Source organism: Bos grunniens, chromosome 12, assembly GCF_055505025.1.
Source record: "Bos grunniens cultivar Pamir isolate PY7600 chromosome 12, Bosgru_T2T1.0, whole genome shotgun sequence".
Taxonomy (NCBI): Eukaryota; Metazoa; Chordata; class Mammalia; order Artiodactyla; family Bovidae; genus Bos; species Bos grunniens.
In genome coordinates, this window is record NC_141176.1 from 31,710,193 (window position 1) to 31,731,260 (window position 21,068).

General features: G+C 41.3%; 1 long non-coding RNA gene across 4 annotated transcripts; it reads left to right on the forward strand.

The window, feature by feature from the left end:
* The first annotated feature begins 7 nt into the window (after nt 1–7).
* LOC147361614 (uncharacterized) lies at nt 8–10,662 on the forward strand. Of its 4 annotated transcripts, none has more exons than XR_015138145.1 (4): nt 8–269; nt 7,990–8,133; nt 9,131–9,335; nt 10,367–10,662. It is a non-coding gene; the product is annotated as an uncharacterized LOC147361614 (long non-coding RNA). The 4 variants fall into 4 exon arrangements; XR_015138148.1 differs by having other exon boundaries at nt 10,412–10,662; XR_015138146.1 differs by having other exon boundaries at nt 18–269; nt 7,824–8,133.
* Nucleotides 10,663–21,068: the final 10,406 nt, after the last annotated feature.

Consider the following 21,068-nt stretch of genomic DNA (forward strand, 5'->3'; position numbering starts at 1 on the left):
CCCCCCCAACATCCGCCGGAAGTGCGTCCGTCCGGGCGAAGGAAGGAAGGAGGGCGCGGGGCGCCGGGAGGGAGCCGCGCAGGGCCGGGGCTCCCACGCTTGAGGTCCCAAGGGACCTGGGGCCAAGGGCGCTGTGAGGGATGTGGGCTGGCGGAGGTTGGGAAGGGGGGGGCTCGGGGCTCTGCTCTCCTCGTCAGCAACCCCGACTGCCGGGGGAGGGGCAGTGTGCTTTGCCAGGTGCGTCGCCCCGTCAGTACAAAATCTCTGAGGTAAATATGACATTTTTTTCCATAAGGATAAGGAAGGCCCAGGTGGGATGAGTGACTAGCCTGCAGCAAGCCTTGAACCCAAAGGTTTTCCCAGTTTCTTTTGCTTCTTTTTTAATTTAAATCACGTATCGACGTCCTGTTTAGAACCCTGGGCCGAGGCTAGAAATAGAGAAATGAACCGGCTGGTGTGGGTCCTGCGCTACAGCAATAGAGGAGCTCTTGGCGGTGGCCAGGGTGACAGCTAAGTTAAGTATAATTGAGGGCTTTTATTGGGGCTTCCCTGGTAGCTCAGCTTTTAAAAATTCGCCTGCAATGCAGGAGACCCGACTTTCTGGGTCGGGAAGATCCGCTGGAGAAGAGACAGGCTACCCACTCCAGTATTCTTGGGTTCTCTTGTGGCAAGTGGAAGAAAGAGCAGACACCACTGGATCAGTTTTTGAGGACAGTGGCATCATTTGTGAGAAAGCTAGGTTTCAGCCAGCGCTAAGATGTGCAGATAACTTGGAGCAGAGTAAAAGGTACCAGGAAGTCTTGGTTGCAGCAGACCAGGAAAGTTTGGTTGCACGTTTTCAGGGCCACAATAGCAGAGGAGTACCTGTGTAGAGATGTCAGTTTCTCTCCTTTCTGCCCTTACGTAGCCTATACACACTTTACCATAATCTCTAGCACCCATACTGTTTCCCACAGACTCCTACAATCAGGGGCCATGTCTTACAAATTATCGTATCTGCATTGTAGAACGCACCCACTAATGTTTATTAAATGAAAAGTGGAGGGGAAGAATGCATAAATGGATACTTGTGCCTAAGAGGTAAGACTGACTAATATGGTTGGGAAGTAGGCTGGAAGTAGGTTTGGAGAATTTTCCAGAAGCACCCTTCTGCACCCGGAGCCCAACCTGAAAGCTCAGCACTATAAGCCAAGACCCTAAATCCTTGGCTGGTCCCAATTACGCCCCTTCCCTCAGGACTGTCCTTAATAAAAACTGCCATCCTACCACAGTCTCTACAATTCTGACATCAGCTGACATCAGGAGCCACAGTGTGTGTGTGTGTGTGTGTGTGTTGTGCCCAGCCTTCTCATTGCCTCCAGCTGCAAATTCTGGCTGGGCCTGCTTAGCCTTTCTCCTTCCCAGCCTCTCTGGACACTTCTTAGCCAGGAGGATTCTTTTGAGCTTTGAAATCAGAATGGGGGGATTTGGAGACAGGCTGGTGCAAGGCTTGATGGCATAGCGATGTTTTCCCTCAGCATTTAAGGTAGAAGAGTGAGCTCTTCGTTGTCTGAGAGAGAAAGGAGGGAAAGCAATTCATGGAAAAAGTTAAAACATATTTTCTTCAAGGTAGGTAAAACTTCAGTTGCTCAGTCGTGTCCGACTCTTTGGGACCCCATGGACCACAGCACGCCAGGCCTCCCTGTCCATCACCAACTCCCGAAGTTTACTTAAACTCATGTCCATTGAGTCAGTGATGCCATCTAACCATCTCATCCTCTGTCGTCCCCTTCTCCTGCCCTCAATCTTTCCCAGCATCAGGGTCTTTTCAAATGAGTCAGCTCTTTGCATCAGGTGGCCAAAGGATTGGAGTTTCAGCTTTAGCATCAGTCCTTCCGATGAATAGGATGGACTGGTTTTATCTCCTTGCAATCCAAGGGACTCTTAAAAGTCTTCTCCAATACCACAGTTCAAAAGCATCAATTCTTCAGCACTCAGCTTTCTTTATTGTCCAATTCTCACATCCATACATGACTACTGGCAAAACCATACCTTTGACTACATGGACCTTTATTGGCAAAGTAATGTGTCTACTTTTTAATATGCTGTCTAGGTTGGTCATAACTGTCCTTCCAAGGAGCAAGCATCTTTTAATTTCATGGCTGCAGTTACCATCTGCAGATTTTGGAGCCCCCCAAAATAAAGTCTGTCACTGTTTCCATTGTTTCCCCACCTATTTGCCATGAAGTGATGGGACCAGATGCCATGATCTTAGTTTTCTGAATGTTGAGTTTTAAGCCAACTTTTTCACTCTCTTTCACTTTCATCAAGAGGCTCTTTAGTTCTTCACTTTCTGCCATAAGGGTGGTGTCATCTGTATATCTGAGGTTATTGATACTTCTCCTGGCAATCTTGATTCCAGCTTTGCTTCATCCAGCTCAGCGTTTCTCATGATGTATTCTACATATAAGTTAAATAGGCAGAGTGACAGTATACAGCCTTGATGTACTCCTTTCCCGATTTGGAACAAGTCTGTTGTTCCATGTCCAGTTCTAACTGTTGCTTCTTGACCTGCATACACATTTCTCAGGAGGCAGGTCAGGTGGTCTGGTACTCCCATCTCTTTAATCCAGAGTTCGTTGCAGTCCATACTGTCAAAGGCTTTGGCATAGTCAGTAAAGCAGAAGTAGAGGTATTTCTGGAACTCTCTTGCTCTTTCGATGATCCAATGGATGTTGGCAATTTGATCTCTGTTTCCTCTGCCTTTTCTAAATCCAGCTTGAACATCTGGAAATTCACGGTTCATATACTGTTGAAGCCTGGCTTGGAGAATTTTGAGCATTACTTTGCTAGTGTCTGAGATGAGTGCAATTGTGTGGTAGTTTGAGCATTCTTTAGCATTGCCTTTCTTAGAGATTGAAATGAAAAGTGACCTTTTCCAGTCCTGTGGCCACTGCTGAGTTTTCCAAATTTGCTGGCATATTGAGTGCAGCACTTTGACAGCATCATCTTTTAGGATTTGAAATAGCTCCACTGGATTCCATCACCTTCACTAGCTCTGTACATAGTGATGCTTCCTAAGGCCCACTTGACTTTGCATTCCAATGGCTGTAGGTGAGTGATCACACCATCGTGATTATCTGAGTTGTGAAGATCTTTTTTGTATAGTTCTGTGTATTCTTGCCACCTCTTCTTAATATCTTCTGCTTCTGTTAGGTCCATACCATTTCTGTCCTTTATTGTGCCCATCTTTGCAAGAAGTGTTCCCTTGGTAAACATCTAAGGTAAACTTAGAACTGTTGTATTAAGTATAAATTTCAGAAATTGCTCCCCTGAAATTGGCAAGGATGGTACAAATTTCAACTAAGAAGAAAGTTATTATGTTTCAGAGGACCATAAAATAACCTCCAGATTATAAAGAGTACCTCCATCTCCTCTTTAAACTGTCTGAATTCTGACAGGGTTGGGAAAGGTTCAGTGTGCTTAATTTAAGATAAATCCTATTTACACATCTTTCTTTGCAAGTCCCTTTGTAAGTGTTAAAGAGATGAAGGAGTATGTTACATCAAGTTTATTTGACCCTTCTCTTTAACCCTCAGAGGTGGGTGTTTCATATTTCTTCTGAAATATTTTGCTATGATTTCAGTTAGAGCTATTTTTAAAGAGTGTCCTCTGCTTGTGAAAAGCTGGGTTTTGATAATACTAGAGTGGACTCTTTGGAGTCCAGGTGCAATGCAAACTTCCACAACTGAAGTTTGCATTCCATGTTTGTTCTGGCTGTGTTGTGAGGCACGTGGGATCTTAGCTCCCTGACCAGGGATCAAACCTGTGCCCCCTGCATCGGAGGCACAAAGTCCCAACCACTGGACCACCAAGGAAGTTCCCCTTTACTTTTTGAATTTTTACCTTGGGTGTATGTGTGGTCAGTCACTCAGTCGTGTCTGACTCTTTGCGACCCTGTGGACTGTAGCCCAGCAGCCTCCTTTGTCCATGCTGTTTGCCAGGCAAGAATACTGGAGTGGGTTGCCATGCCCTCTTCCAGGGGATCTTCTGAGCCAGGAGTCAATCTCCTGCGTTGCAGGCAGATTCTTTACCTCTGAGCCATCTGCGAAGCCCCGGGTCTGTATTTTTAGGAAACAGTTTATATTTTCAGCATGGGGAGTCTATTCATTTGCCTGTGGATCATACAGCTGGTAGGTTATATGCAAAGAATTTTAAATTTTAGACCCATTTCTTTTACCCTTCATTTGCCAGTCTACATGTAGGAGCATAGAATCATTTTAATAGTAACTAAAAACTTTAATTCAGAAGATATATCTGCCAACAAACATTGTACAGTGCCTTACAAAGCCTGATATATTATGCCCATATGCCTAATGTTTTCTGTTTAGATGCTGTTTTTGGATAGTAGTGTCAGTGTTCCCCTCCACTGTCATGAATAACTGAGAGGGGATGTTTTAATATTTTTGAAAATTGGAAAATTTACTCCCTAAGGACAAAAATTTGAGGGAAAATTTGCATATATTCAAAGCACACTAGAAGATTATCTCAGAAGCAGTTTATATTAATCTTATTTGGAATCTAAAAGCTGATTTAGAATCTAAAAGCTGAAAAAGACAGCCTAAGTCACTCTGATTGTATGACTGGTTTATTTGACTCTCTTTCCTTCTAGAAGCAATGCATGCTCATTGTAGAAAATTAGAAAACAACATAAGGGGGAAAAAAGGGAATAGAGAACAGAGTTAACCACTGTGAACACATTGGCTCTGAGACATTCTCTTATAAGACAGAATATGTTTATCGTTTTAAAGAAAATAAAAGTGACTCCCATTTTCTACGTGAGCTGGGAAGTTTCCTCTTGGCTTTTTTCATGACCCGTGTTATTATTTAATAAAATATGTCATTCTGAAGCCTTAGAAAACACCCTTCCTTTACTTCTTCAAGAATGGGGAATTACACGTAGGCTCTTTACTCAACATTTTTCATTCTGACAGTGTGGTTGGATGCCAAGTGGCTGTTCTGAGTAATTTTTGAAGGTACGTTTTTTTGGTACTTTGCCAGGGAAATCATAACTCTTAAAATGCGCCATAGACCTAACCATACAATTGGATTTATGGATAGATATTATGTCCCATGTTTTGTTGTTTTCTCACTGTTTTAGTCTCTGGGATTGATGCCAAAGGCTATTCAGCCTCACTCCATTTATTAGAGTGTACAACTAAGTTTACACATTAGAGGGGAAAAAAAGACCTGTTTATCATTCTACTTAAGACGTCTTTATGTCAGTGAGAAAGGAAAGTATTATTCTCAAATACCACAGTGAAATCTCATGAGAAATAGGGTATCATAGTTAACAAATAATTACCCGTTGCCTGAGCCACAAGAAGAACTCCTTGTCTTATTCCAGACCATCTTCTCTGCTGCTGTCAAAGACGTTTTGTGTCCTAAAATTCAAATCTGTGACTTCCCTCCTCAAAGCGCTTCACTTGCTTCTCATTCCTGGCCTCCAGGATTAATTCCGGACTCTGTCCAATGGCAAACAGGCCTTCTGTGATCTGACTGCTAACCTCATTCTTAAATCCTTTACTTCAGTCATATTAAATTACTTGGAATTCTCTGAAAATGTCATTGCTTTCATGCCCCTGCACTTTTATTCTTGCTCTCCCCTCTTTCTGGCATGCTCTGTTGCACCATCTCAGGTCAGCATCATCTCCTCTGTGAAGTCTTGCCTGACTTGCTCCACCGCCCCATTCTCCCCGCTTCGGGCAGAAGGGATCCTTTGTGCCCTGTGACATTCACATACTTGTTTGACTGCAGCTGTAGCACATTGTTGCACTTGTTTGCACATGTGCCTCTCCTTATCTTTTTCAGCTTTTTCGTCTGTAAATCTCATTCACCATCTTTTGGGAGCTTTCATCTTACTTTAGGAACACTGTAGTAGTCTTTCAGCTTGTATTCCATCTCTGCTATCTTATGTTATGAATTCTGTTAACTCTTACTTTTTCTATATTTTTTTAAATCTCCTTGAATTTTTCTTAGATTAAGCTTCATTTTTTAATTTTTTCTCTTAACTCTGTTTTTTCCCTTTATTAGTTCAGCACTTACTACCTTTTTTTAATATTTTGTGGGATGTCCTAGAATTTTAATGTACATAGTGTGTATGTGTAATTTAGTAACATGTGTAACTAATCAAATGTGTAATTAATGTCTTCAGTTAGTCAGTGTTTTACCCTCTTGAACAAAGTACAGACCTTTGAATGCCTTATTCCTATTACCTGCTTCCTACTTATATGCCATTTTTTTTCTACTAGCATTTTGATTCTATATTATTTCCAAACCCTATAATTAAGGTGTCATTGTTGTTTAACACAGTGATTTTATAGATTTATCCATGTATTCATCATTTTCTTCACTATTGAGGATCTCTCACCTTCTTTCTGCTATGAGTTTTCTTCATCCTAAAGTATATCATGCAGAAGTTTCTCTGAGTGATAGTTAACACTCATTTTGTAGTCTGTCGGAAAATGTTTTTATTCCGCCATCATTCTTGAAAGATAGTTTGTTGGTTATAGAAAATGTCAGTTACTTTCTCTCTGCATTTTGAAGGTGCTATTCCAGTGCTTTCTGAAATCCATGTTGCTTTTGATAAGTGTGCCCAAAGTCTGTTTTTCCTCTGTGATTAATCTATTTCTCCCTCTGACTGCTTTTAAGATTTTTTTCTTTATCTTTGACCACAAAGTACCTTGGTATGAATGTGCTTTTTTATTTATCATGTCTTGAATTTGTTGGGCATATTTCTGTGATAAAACGGGAGTTGTTGTTGTCGTTGTTCAGTCACTAAGTCATGTCCAACTCTTTGCAGCCTCATGGACTGCAGCATGCTGGGGTTCCCTGTCCTTCACGGTCTCCTGGAGTTTGCTCAAACAGGGACGGCACTCCTAAAAAAAGTCATATTTACCTGACCTGTCCTTCCTTCCTCAGCCACCACCTCATTTGAACACAGTTAAGAGAGGTGGTCCTGTGAGAATCATCTTGAAATCATGAGATTACAAACATGAAAATGGAGAAGTAGAAGAGAAAGAATCTAAGTCCTTAATAACCTCACCGAGCACTGAATTGCCAACTTCTAGGCTTCATGCCTAGAGAAGGAAATGGCAACCCACTACAGTATTCTTGCCTGGGAAATCCCATGGACAGAAGAGCCTGGCAGGCTACAGTCTATGGGGATGCAAGAGTCAGACACGACTTGGTCACTAAATCACCACCACCACCACCAGGCTTCATGTATAGGAAGAAAATAATTGGCCTTTTTGCTTAATGTTTATTCTTTAGTCAGGTACTCAGTTGCATCCAAAATTAATCTTAATAGAAACATGATCCTTTATTTCTCTGTGAAGTGCAGCAAGCACTGTAACAGAGTAAGTGCTCTGTACCATTTCAAACAACTACTGGTCATATTGAATCATGTGTGTGAAGAAGTCTGTTTGTCTTTGAAAATATTGATAAATTTGATTTAAGAATTTTATTTTTAATCAAAAACCTGTAGCTGACCTACAGATCAATTTTTAAAAAGACAAACTAATATCAAATACCTACTAAAAGTACCAGACAGTGTTTCTTCTACTACGCCATAGCTTGTCAGACTTAGCTGGACAAGTACCACAAGGGAAGCCTGGCGTGCTGCCGACCGTAAGGTTGCAAAGAGTCAGACATGACTGAGCAACTGAACTGAACTGAACTCTTTTTCCTAAGTTAATTCTTAGGAACCAGAAATGCAATCAAAGACATATGAGACATACATGCTTCTTGAGTCATTATGTTTGAGGTATATCATTCCTTCTTAGGAAGAAGGAGGCAAAAGAAATGAAAATCAAGGTTAATCAGAAGATCTGGCCTGAAGGAATTGCAAGTGTAAGCAGGAAAGAAGAGGAAGGAGAGAGTGAGATAGAGAATGATAGAGAGATCAACACAGCTGATTCTCTTTACTCTTCTGTCTTCCAACCAACTCAGCTGTCTTTTAAAAAGAAGACGTATTTTAAGAAGGAGCAATCTGCAAGCCAGCCGGAAACAGAGAGGCCATTGATTGACCTGTGGAAAGCGCTCCTATTCATCCACTGCTAAATGCATTCTAAGAATGCCGACTGCATTATTCAGGTGTGGCTTTCTGGGACAGAACGTGATCTTGTGCTGCACGAGGACACACAGAGCCTACAATCTGGGGAAGCTCCGAAAGTGTGTGTTTAACCTCTCTTCCCTATCACATAGACATTTTCTCACAGCTCCTAAAGAGCTGGGCTCTACTGTACTACAAAGGGCTTCCGTGGTGGCTCGGTGGTAAAAAATCTGCCTGCAGGTGCAGGAGATGCAGGTTCGATCCCTGGTCTGGGAAGATCCTCTGGAGAAGGAAATGGCAATCCACTCTGGTATTCTTGCCTGGGAATTTCCATGGACAGAGGAGCCTGGTGAGCTATAGTCCATGGGGTTGCAAAGAGTCAGACAACTTAGCAACTAAAGAACAACGTCACTGCAAAAACTCAAATATGCTTGAAAAGCTTGTTTCTTTAGTTGATTACTCCCATTTTCACCTCATTCAGTGTAGGGAATTGCATTTCAGGTTCTATGTAGGAAGAATCGTTTCAGTGCTCAGAGCAGTCACCCTGAGCAGTAGAACTAAAGTAGACTGAATAGACTCAGTCATATTTGTATCATGAAGATAGGGAGATGCAAGAAGCTGCAGTCTGGCTTGGGTTTGAGAGCTGGTTCTCCAGTTGACAAGAGTCCCTCCCATCCCCACAACAAATGTGTAAATGCCAGAATTCCCCAGTCTACCCACCTCATTCCCCCTGATTGACATAGCCCAGGCTCCTTAAAGGGTCAGAATGTCGCACACATTTTTAAACAATCAAAATGGTCATATCTTAAAACAGGAGAAAGAGAAGCCTTGAATGCTTCCCAGGCAACCATTTGTGTCCCTCAGAGGGTTGCAGCCTGACCTACCGGGGAGGAGAGTGGCTGCTACTGGGGCATTTGGATTTCCTTCTATTTCTACTATATCCCAGTCATTAAAATGGGGGATCTCCACAGAGTTAAAGGTTATTTTACACAGGAAGCACATTCAGTATTAGTACAACAAATGTTTTCCTTTCTCCAGCCATGGAAGAACTCCACTCGGAGGGAGTCGTGATAAATCAGAGCATCAGCCCTTTCCGCTTGGACACCAATAAGTCCTGCACTTCAAAATTGCTGACCTAAAAAGGATGCTCGAGAAGGAGCAAGTTTTTTTTTTCCTTGTAAAGAAAGCAACACCAAAAGCAGTGTGACTTCCTTGTTCACTTAGATGCATGCAAAAAAGAAAAGTGAGTCATTCTTGAGTTTCTAACTTTAGTTTATAGAAACAAAGCACTGAATCATGTAACTTGTCAGGGAAGACCTAGATATAGTTTGCTCTAGATAATGTTTATATTGAAAGAGTCTGAAATTCTATTTTTGTGGTAGAGTTACGGGATTGGGGCTACAAGTGTCTACTCATCAGTAATTTTGCAGTTGAGGATGTGATTATAAAAACATTCCAGCAGAGATAGGGCAGGGCCCACAGAGCCATCTAACTTCATTGAGCCAGCCACACTCAGGCTAGAACTTCTCTGAATCCAGAATTGAAAAGGAGCTGTGAGATCAACATTAGGAAAAGCACCATGGACTCAGTCCAAGTATTCATGTTCGTCATGCTGTGGATGAAATGAAGGATTTAGAAAATCACTTATTCAGTCATTTGGAAACTTAAATAAAAGCCTTTATTTGATAGGATCCAAGCTCAAGTCTTTCTGCAAACCAAAACAACTCTCTTGGAAACCTGATGTAACAATTAGCCTACCCCAAATAATGAGTCTTATTTTCTCCCTTTTAAAAGTACTAGCCCCCTGCCCTGTCTTCAGTACTTTTAAAACTTGCTTTTATTATCTCTCGTACATACGATCTACCTTTCCAGTTCTAATGGGTTTGTAGCTATTAGGTGTCAACCAACAATCAAGCAGTTGTTGGTAACAATACCATGAAATAATTTCTAATACTGTAACAACCACGCTTCCTCACTTCACCATTCTGCCATACTGCTGCCCATTAAAGTAAACTAAGCAAAACAAAGTAATTTGCTGATTCAGTGCATTCCTAAACCATGATTTGGGGAGTATCTGATGTTTGGAGTATTTGCATTATGGCTCTCCCAACTGTGAGAGGATTTGTTTTCTGTAAGATTTCCTGGAGTCCTGGGATAGTTGTTGCACACTGCAATTAAATTCAATCTTGTGTAGGGTTCTGAAGAATGATTGAACCAACAACAACCAAAAAACCCTCTTCAGCATGAATATTCTGTCCTGTCTGCATTTATCAGGGTCACTGTCTTTGCTTCAGGACCTTCTTCCTTCCACCCTCACAGCATGAGCCTGTGGACTGCCTGCTGAGGAACATCCTACTGAGAAGAACCTCCAGATCATTCCGTGAGATGGTAGCAGAAAGGAACCAAGGTGAAAAGAGGGGTGGTGTGGGGAACTTCCCTGGCGATCCAGTGGTTAAGACTCTTCTTCCACTGCAACCGGTGTGGGTTTGATCCCTGGTTGACTGAATGGCGTGGCCAAAAAGCAAAAATAAAAAAAAAGATGGTGTGAGATTCCCTCAACCTTCTGGTAATTGACTTGGCTTCTGGTAATTGATTTAGGGTCTTAGATACATATCCTTCCTTAAAACAGTTCCCACAGAATGCCAGACCCTGTGTTGAGACCTCTACCTGTGTTCAAACCTTTCAAATTAAACATTATTAATAATTGCCATTTTGCAAATGAGCAAATTAAGACTTAGAAACCTTCACTGCACTGACTGTCATAAGTCAGTGACAAAATCAGTTTGTCAGGTTCTAGAGCTCAAGCTCAGCATTTTGCTATACTTCCTGAGTAGAAAATTCAGCCACAGTGCCCTTTAAAAAACCCCAGAAATCACAATCTAACCACATGCAAAATAAGTATTGGTTGAAAGTTTTCATAAAAAGTAGCAAAGATTTTGAAACTGTTTGGAGGGGACACATAGGAGACAAATGAACTATCATTTCTCTTTAAGTGGTATTTATGCAGCATTTATAGTGCTCACCTGATAGCAGACTGGGAACAACCGGATATTGCACCATCTAAGGTTGCTTTGGCTGATTACAGAGGCCTCATAGAAGGAGGGACCACCATTACACAAACCCACCTCTTACAGGCCACCACCAAGTGAACTGAATGTATTTCCATCTCATCCTGTTCTCACATGTCAGTCCACAAATGACTTAGCTAGTATCACTGACTGAAAACCCAAATCTCAAGGTACTTAGAGGAAAAAAAAGACATGCTCTACAGCCCATTTCTTCCCTCCTTTATTGAAGCTAGCATTAAAATCAACAATATAAGAGGTGCATTGCACTTGGAAGCACTGCATTCCAGGATGGTCATAGAGTACCTCCTCAGTGCTATAATGATGACATATGGCCACACACACACACACAGAAGGCAAGCTCAAAAGATGGTCTTTCCCCAAAACCTCTAAATAAGATTGAAAGACATGCCCCCCAAATGCCATTCACTTGATTCATGTACTGTCTTCAATCATATCTCAGCATTCCATTCTAAACACGAAGAATATATTTTTAGTGTCAATAAGTAAAGTTCCCAGCTCTCAATGTGAGGGGTGGGAAGCCTTTATCTTGGTGGGGGTTGGGCAATGGAGACCTCCTAGCCTCCTTCAAATAGCCACTGAATCCCTTAAAGTGAAAGTACTGGTTACTTAAGCAAATAAAACAAACAGCAATCCTTTGATCTTTAGGAAGCTCTTTCTTGTTAAGGTAACATTCTGTCTGACTTTTATGTTTCAGCATTCATTGTATATTTAATTATTTTTAAAAGTTTTGTTTTAAACGATTACACTTTTTTCGTAAGTTAAGATAAACACAGGCATGCTTTGTTAAAGATTAAAAATAAATCTCACACGAAACTGCAAAGTTGGCAAAGATAATACCACATGGGGTCGGTATGTTCCAAAACACGATTCTCACGGGGCCCCTCTGAACACACTGAATTAGAATTTTTGTTCTAAAAAGTTTCAGGAAGCCCCTGACTCTAACCCACCCTTTCCTGAAACTGGTGAAAGTATGAGAAAAAATAATTACCACTCAAGTGAAAAAAGAAGAGTCTCAACACTTTAGGGAGGCATGTTTTGTCTTTCTTTTAACTTGTTACTGTGTTCAAAAATACCTTGTGATAGCTTTCAGACAGGGAACACACTGGGATAGCAATATTAAAAGAAGGATGTTTTTCATCCTTCAATGGGTACGTTATCAAATGACTGCTTTTAATTCAACTTGAGAGTAATTACTAGATCTTACTACACTGGAAACATCACTCACCCCTATTTGAGTTTGATTGTAACCTTTTATAAATAAGGGTTCCCTTTTGGAAATAGCAAAATAGAGACAGGTTTTCCTTGCCGCCTCATTTTTCAGGCTTATTCCCCAGAATCTTTGACTGTTCACTTCCTCTTCCATTTTATTCTTTCTTTTTATTCCAATACATCTCTTGCTGCAATTGGGAGGGTTGAATCCATCATGGATTCTGGACCAGGACGTCTGAGATGTTAATGCAGTTCTTGGGGCAGACAGTAGGTGGCATTGAAAAGCCGTGCCTCAGCCAGCCATCTTTGCTGGAAATCACATCAGAAGTGTGAGCAGTCTGATGTAATGCGACAGGAGAGAGAGATAGACAGGAGCCAGAAATCGTGGGTGTCTACTCCTCCCTTAGACACCCATGCTTATGACTAGGATCCCTCTTACTTACTTTCAAATGGAAAACTATTCTACCCCAGTTGAAAAAATTGAATATTCAGATCCAGTGAACACGTTGCAGAAGGTTTTTTTTACTTTCTCAATGCCCAAGATGTTCCAGCTTGTAATGTGCCATTGCTGTTTGCTAAAACTAAACAAAGAAGTACACATGTGAATTCAATAACATGTTTATGTTTAGAATTACAGGAGTCCTCTATAAATCTAGCCTCAGATTTCTGGAAGGAAATATTTTCCATAGGGAATAACGAATATAAAGGTTTTCTAGGGTTTCTCTAAGAGAAAAGTTAGGAAGAGCATTGCCCAAAGATGTCAAGTGCAGCTAGAACTATGGAACTCAGCTCAGAGTGGAATGCGATAAGCCATCAGAAAGGAATGTGATCTGGGTTTGCTGGAATGAAGTGGGGTTTATTAGTTATTCTTTCCCAGGACCGAAAATTGACAATTGGTTGGCCTAGATGAAATTGTTGCTATTTGGACAGGCTTGTGGGAATTAGGAGAAAGACTTAGAAAGCCAGAAGTTCAAGCACATTATTGTTCTGGCATTGGGCCACTGCAGTATGTGAAAAATAGAACTAAAAGCAAATTAATTGAGGGTTACATCTTCATAAAAACTAAAATTATATAATCTTGGAATTAGAGATCATGTGTTCTAACCTCTCTCCAAAAACAAATATCCCCAGAAGAACATCTTTGAAAGACAACCTTCAAGACATTTTCTGGGACACTTTGAAGAAAGGAGTTCTAATGGCTTTTCAGAATACCCCACTCCATTTCCGAACCCCTGATTTTAGCACTCCTTGAACCATGGTGAGGAGCCTGGAACATGCAAACATATTTTTGGAGGGCTATGAATTCTAAATGAGATGTGCAAATTTTTGTCTTTTCATTTAGACAACAACTGAAAGAGAATGAATATGTAAAAATGCTACAGTGACCATTTTTTTCTACTTAGTAAACTTTCTGTTTATGATCAGTTTTAGGTTTACAGGGAAATTGAGTGAAAAGTATAGACATACCCTATACCCCCTGACTCCTCCACCTCCAGTTTGCATATGACTAATATCTTACATTAGTGTAGCACATTCATTTGTTGAGCCAACATCAGTGCATTATTATTAATTAAAGTCCATACTTTCTACTAGGGTTTGTTCTTTGTGTTATACATTCTAGAGGTTTTGTTTTTTAATTTATTTTATTGAGGTATAGTTGATTTACAGTGCGTTAATTTCTGCTCTACAGTGATATGATTCAGTTATACATATATACGGAGAAGGCACTGGCAACCCACTCCAGTACTCCTGCCTGGAAAATCCCATGGACGGAGGAGCCTGGTAGGCTACAGTCCATGGGGTCACTAAGAGTCGAATATGACTGAGTGACTTCACTTTCCCTTTCCACTTTCATGCATTGGAGAAGGAAATGGCAACCCACCCCAGTGTTCTTGCCTGGAGAATCCGAGGGACGGCAGAGCCTGGTGGGCTGCCATCTATGAGGTTGCATAGAGTCGGACACAACTGAAGCGACTTAGCAGCAGCAGCAGCATACATATATACACATTTTTTTCATATTCTTTTCCATTGGGTTTATCATAGGATATTGACTGTAGTTCCCTGTGCTATACAGTAGGACCTTGTTGTTTATCTGTTCTACATATAATAGTTTGCATCTGCTAATCCCAGACTCCCAATCCATCCCTCCTTGAAGCCTAGGGTGTTTGACAAATTCAAGGATCACTTTTTACTGAGCTGATAGACCTCACCTGAGGACCACCAGAGATATTTTCAGTAGTACTTCTGTTTATGTTTTATGAGACTAGTTCAACTTTCTTTGGGACTAATAAGTAAAGAACAGACCTGGACTGAACAGGCAACAAGTGTCGTTAATTTTAGTGAAGAAAAGTGACAGCATGCCTCACTAACGGAGGTTTGTCTGTGGTTCAGAAAAAGAAATAAGTTTTGTTTGAGTCATTGCAAATTATGAGTGGCCTACACCTCCAAGATAAAAACCATCACTGGTACCATATTCATGTCCTGAAGGGTGATTTTGTTTCAGCAAACAACATCATCTCTCAAATTAAAATAAGGATATTGCAATATTGTTGACATTGTAGTTTTTTTGCATTTAATTTATACATTTGTAAATGTAGTTCATTAATTTAATTTGTAAATTTGTTTGTAAGTATAAGGACTTAAACTAGTTGTATGCCCATAATATAGAGAAAATAGCTTTTCTGGTGGCTCAACTGGTGAAGAATCTGCTTGCAATGCAGGAGATGCTGCTTCAATTCCTGGGTCAGAAAGATCCGCTGGAGAAAGGATAGGCTGCTGCTGCTGCTGCTGCTAAGTCACTTCAGTCATGTCCGACTCTGTGCAACCCCATAGACGGCAGCCCACCAGGCTCCTCTGTCCCTGGGATTCTCCAGGCAAGAACATTGGAGTGGGTTGCCATTTCCTTCTCCAATGCATGAAAGTGAAAAGTGAAAGTGAAGTCGCTCAGTCGTTCCCGACTCTTCGAGACCCCATGGACTGCAGCCTACCAGGCTCCTCCGTCCATGGGATTTTCCAGGCAAGAGTATTGGAGTGGGGTGCCATTGCCTTCTCCAAAAGGATAGGCTACCCACTCCAATATTCTTGGACTTCCCTGTGGCTCAGCTGATAAAGAATCTGCCTGCAATGTGGGAGACCTGGGTTTGATCCCTGGATTGGAAAGATCACCTGGAGAAGGGAAAGGCTATCCACTCCAGTGTTCTGGCCTGGAGAATTCCGTGGACTATATAGTCCATGGGGTCACAGGGTCGGACACGACTGAGTGACTTTAGCTTTCATAGAGAAAATACCTGCAAGTGCTATGACTGTTAAGAGGTTAATACCAAAAATATATGAACACCTCATCCAACTCAATATCAAAAAAACAACCTAATTAAAAAGCAGGCAGAAGACCTGTATAAATGTTTTTCCAAAGAAGACATACAGATGGCCAACAGCCACATGAAAAAATGCTCAATATTGCCGGTCACCAGGGAAATGCAAATCAAAACCACAATAAGATACCACCTCACACCTGTCAGAGTATCTGTCATCAAAAAGAGTGCAAATAACAAACACTGGCAAGGATGTGGAGAAACAGGAACATTTGTATACTGTTGGTGGGAATGTAAATTGGTGCAGCCACTATGGAAGATAGTAAGGGAGTGCCTCAAAAAAAATAGAACTACTATATGATCCAGCGATTTCATTCCTGAGTATATACCTAAAGAAAATGAAAACACTTAATTTGAAAAGATATATGCTCCCCAGTGTTCATAGCAGCACTGTTTATAGTAGCCAAGATATGGAAGCATCCTAAGTTTCCATCAACAGATGAATGAAGAAGACGTGGTATGTTTGTATCTACAATGAAATGTTACTTAACCATTTAAAAAGAGAATGAAATTCTGCCATTTGCAACAACGTGAATGGACCTAGGGAGTATAATGTTTAGTGAAATAAGTCAGGGAAAGGCAAGTACTCTATGTTATGGCTTATATGTGGAAACTAAAAAGTAAATGTATATACCCAAACACTCACAAATACAGAGAGTGAACTAGTGGTTACTAATGGGGAAAGAGAGGGGAAGAAGGGGCAAGATAAGCATATGAGATTAAGTGATACAAACTACTACATATAAAGTAGATAAACAACAAGAATACATTGTACAGCACAGAGAATTGTTTTAGTTCTGCCAGTGATCTAACCCACAAGCACAGCCCCTTCTTTTGTAATAACTAAATGAAGTATAATCTATAAAAATATCAATTTTTTAATCAAATATCAAATATCAGCCTATCCTTTCTCAGATGTACAACAGATGTACTATGTTGTACATCTGAAACTAACATTGTAAATCAACTACACTTCAATAAAAAAGAAGAGAGACATTATAGAAAAATACTTATAAACCCTGGGGATTTGAAGAATGTTCTTTTCTGTATTAGGGTCTATGCATGACTCAGTTTAAGAAGCTCTGCTCTAAGCGTGTGCTGGTATTTCCCCGTGTGGTGCACAGGACTGCCTCCCTGCAGTTTGCACACACTGCTCCTGGTTCTGCCCTTGGAAATCTAATCCTTTTCTACACAAACAGCCCTCCGAGTATTCAGATGTAACAATTGCCCAGTTTAAAGTTTTCTCTTTTATATTTCAAGAGGCAGAGAACAGGTTAATATAGACTGAGTATATGTCTAACCCCTAGGGGTCAACTTATACCTCTACCACCCTCCTTCCACTGATTGTATTGGGAGTGAGGCTAAAGACTTGCTTTCCTCATTTACCAGTCCTCTCAAGAATGAACGCAAGGTCAGCCTGGCCTGATTTGTTCTTCGTGAATTCATGATGACTCTTAGGGCTTTTTCCTGAACTTATTCTCTGAATGCTCTTGGCTGTGTCCTGGGCAGATTAAGCTGAAGGGTTACAGTTTCTGTAATACAGCCTTCTCCAATTTGAACTCCGAGACAATGTTTTCCTATAACCAGTGTTCTGGCCACTCTTATCAAAGGGAATCAAGGATGGTTCTTTAAATATAACCTCAAGTCTTATCCTCCAGGACCATGGTTTGATGACCTGGACCTAGGATGAAGAATGACCGGTGCTTGCTGGAAAGCCTCATGTTGCTGACAACCGATAGTTAAAGTTACTGCCTGAGTCTTTGATGCTCCAACCAAAGTTGCTCCTTTGGAGGTCAGGGTCAAGGTAACTGGGACCTAAAGACCCTGTGGACTTGGGAGTGGTGTCAGCCAGCTGCTAAGACAGAAAATAAGGACTCTTTAAAAAGACCCCATCCTTCTCACATGAAGGATTGTGGTCCGTCATGGACCAACAAGTGAGAGTCAACCGAAAACCTGAAGAAAAAGTACAAGTCGGTGACCTCAAGATCTGAGAGCAGGTTGAGATGAGGTTTGAGGAGGTTTCTCCAAGTAGGAAGTTGAGGAAAGAGCATAGAGAGAGAAGAAGAGTGTCCTGAAGCACCACTGATAAGGTGCCCGGTGTGTGTGTGTGTGTCTCTGTGTGTGTGCATGTGAGTGCACACATGCACTTGCACTTTCCTGTGAGACAGAGGGAAGAACTAGAGAGAAGGCAGTTCTGCCAGCAGTCTAACCCACGCAACCTAACCTTAATAGAGTGGGGGAAAGAGGATTAAGCAGTCCTCCCTTTCAATAATATGACTTTGATGTTCATAATCAGTTGTGAGGCCTCTATGAGAAACTACGAATTTTGATCCTTCAAAGCTGGGAGGTGAGACTCCTGTGGGACTTCTCAGTGGTGAGGAACGTGGTGCAGGAAGCCAGTGTCTCCACAGGACAGCCTTTGCTAATTAGGTACATATCTGGATGGACTCCTGGTTACCTAAAGACAAACCTGGATATTCCTCATATGACAAAGGGGCACTGATCTTGGAGATGAGCCAGGGTAAGTCTTCGCTCCAAGACTTACCAGTCATGTGATCCTGGGAAATTCACTTGGCTTCTCTGAGGCACAGTTTCCTCCTTGGTAAATGGGGTGGTAATAGTATGCTTAGCCCCAGGGTGGTTGTGAGAATTAAATGTTGAAATATACATGAAGTACTTAAAGAGGGGCATATGGAAAATGTTATGTCATGTATGATTTAATTTTTTTTTTAACTTGGCCTTTTCCTAATTTCCCCCATGACTCAGATGATAGAGAATCTGCCTACAATGCAGGAGACATGGGTTCAATCCCTGGATTGGGAAGATCCCCTGGAGAAGGGAATGGCAACCCTCTCCAGTATTCTTGCCTAGGAGGTCCCATGAACAGAGGATCCATGGGGTCGCAAAATGTCAGACATAACTGAATGACTATCACTTTTCTAACTTCAGAGGAAGTTGGGAAAGTGAGAATGTGGCTGAGGAGAAATGAATTACTAGAGGTGGCTCCAGCCAATCAGGACTTTCCCCTGGGGTTGTGTCAGGACTGCTTACCCCAAGAACAGGGCCTCTCCACCTGGTATCTACAGAAAATCAGAGCAGTGCTAGTAAAGAAGGGGGAGGGTGGTAATGACTATAGGAGAAGCTTCAAACAGTGTTTACCACACACCTTGACTTTCAGGTGAGACACTGAGATACGCGTGGCTGCCCCAAGATGGTGCATCTACTTGGGGGCCAACCACAGCCAAATCTAGGTCTCTCGTTTTAGTGTTACTTGCCGGTACCAGATGATTTAATAGCTTGTTTCCCAACTATCACGGCCCCAGTACAGTGTGTTCTTATACGAAATTTATAGACCTTAGACAACTTAAAGAACAAAGTACAGCTATCACAAGAACATCAAAAATTAAAGAGTCACTCTAAAGAACAGTACATCTGATTTAGAGCATGTGCCACTGGGCTACTTGGTCGTGATTCTCTCAGCTGTCTTCATCTGAGGTATTCTACTTGTCTTGTTTGACCAGAGAATTTTCAGTTTCTTTAAGAACACATATTTCCTCTGGTACACAGCTTCATTGAGAGCTTGGACAGAAATAAGTTAGCTACTTGTTGCCAACTCACTTGTTCCATTTTTCTTTTCTTTCCTCCTTTTTTGTTTTTTTTTTGCTGCACTGCACATGGGATCTTAGTTCCCTGACCAAGGATGGAACTCATGCCCTCTACACTGGAAACTCAGCATCTTAACTACTGGACTGCCAGAGACCCCCAGGGAAGTCCCTCACCTGTTCCATTTTGAAGCAATGTAAATATCCTCTATCAGAGGAGTAGACTATGATTCCATTATGAAATGTTATGTGAAAACTAGTCTCATAAGGTATAAGACTGTAGCAACAAGGAAGTCTAGGTAAGTATCATAATGAATGTCAAATGAACAAAGCCATAGAGGAGACACTCTGGGTCCACCCATGTCTCTTAAGGGTTTTCAGTTATTCTAGCCAATTTCCAGCCACCAGGCTGAACATCTCTGAATTGGGGAGCTCTTCCCCAAGCACCCCCAATTATGGTCATACACACACTTGAGATTACCTCCTCTTTTCCACCCCACACCAGTCCTTAAGCAGTGGCCATGGGCAGTCGATGTACAAGTACCCTACCTCCAGTACCCCTTTGAGCTGCATGTTTAGCATTGTGTTCCCAAATTTCCTTGGGGATTAAGCTTCTATTGCTTGATAAAGGTGCTCTTTCTTGGCTTCTCTCCTTCACTGTATGGATTCCCCATGCCCCTAGTGGTATTGTCTGCACTCCTCAAATAAACCACCTTTGCATGACTACTTTGTCTCAAGATCTGCAGCACAGGAAATTGTAGACACATCCCTGTTTTTCCCTATAGACATTGTGTGCACACACAGGCCAGGAAGAAAGGGAAAAACAACAATGGCAGGAGTTTGACTGAGGATGGTGAGAGTATGTTAGGTTTTTTTTCCTTCTGTTTTCTAAACTTTATGTCCAGTTGTTATATGAGTGTAAACATTTTTTGTTTCATATTTTTAAGCAATAGTAAGAACATCTGTTTTCTTATTCCCTCAAATTACCTCAAATTACCATGCCCTAGGTTGCAAACAGACATGAGAAATAGCTGTTAAGGAAATGGGTTGTCCACAGCACGGTCTGTCATAAGGAATGCAAGGGTGATGGCACAGGGGCCAGTGAGGTTTCTGAAGCCAGAGCATGACCTTTTAGAAACCAGACCTCAGTCTGGTCCACAGGTAACATTTCCACCAAGTCAAGGTTTACCTTGTTCAGTGTCCGAAGTACAGCAGCGTCTATTTTTTTCAAAGAGCAAACTGGATAAATGCAAACATATTGTATTCATTCCTTTTTTTTTTTTTTTCTAAATTCCAAATAACTAAGCATTCTCTTTGGAAAATTTCTTCACCGGAAGCAAAATCATTTGTGTTTTAAAATTGTGGTCTGTAGTTTATATGATCAACTTTTATTTTACTGAGCTGTCTGCCATGTAAAACCTATTTTTAACCTGAAGAGGTGCCTCTAGACACATAACAGCAGACTGTAGAAGTGAACATTTTACTTTATTTTCCCACCATTTTCTTCTTTAAAACTTCTGATGGGAAAAAAAACACACACACACAATACATACAGGCACGTGCGATTGATTCTGTCGTAAAGGGAATTTAGGCCCCAAACCAAGAGCTAAAGGGATTGTAAGGTGTAAAGCCAAACTATTTGGACATGTCATCTCTGAGATAAATATTGTACCCAACAATTTTTTTTGAAATGGGGAGGAGTGGA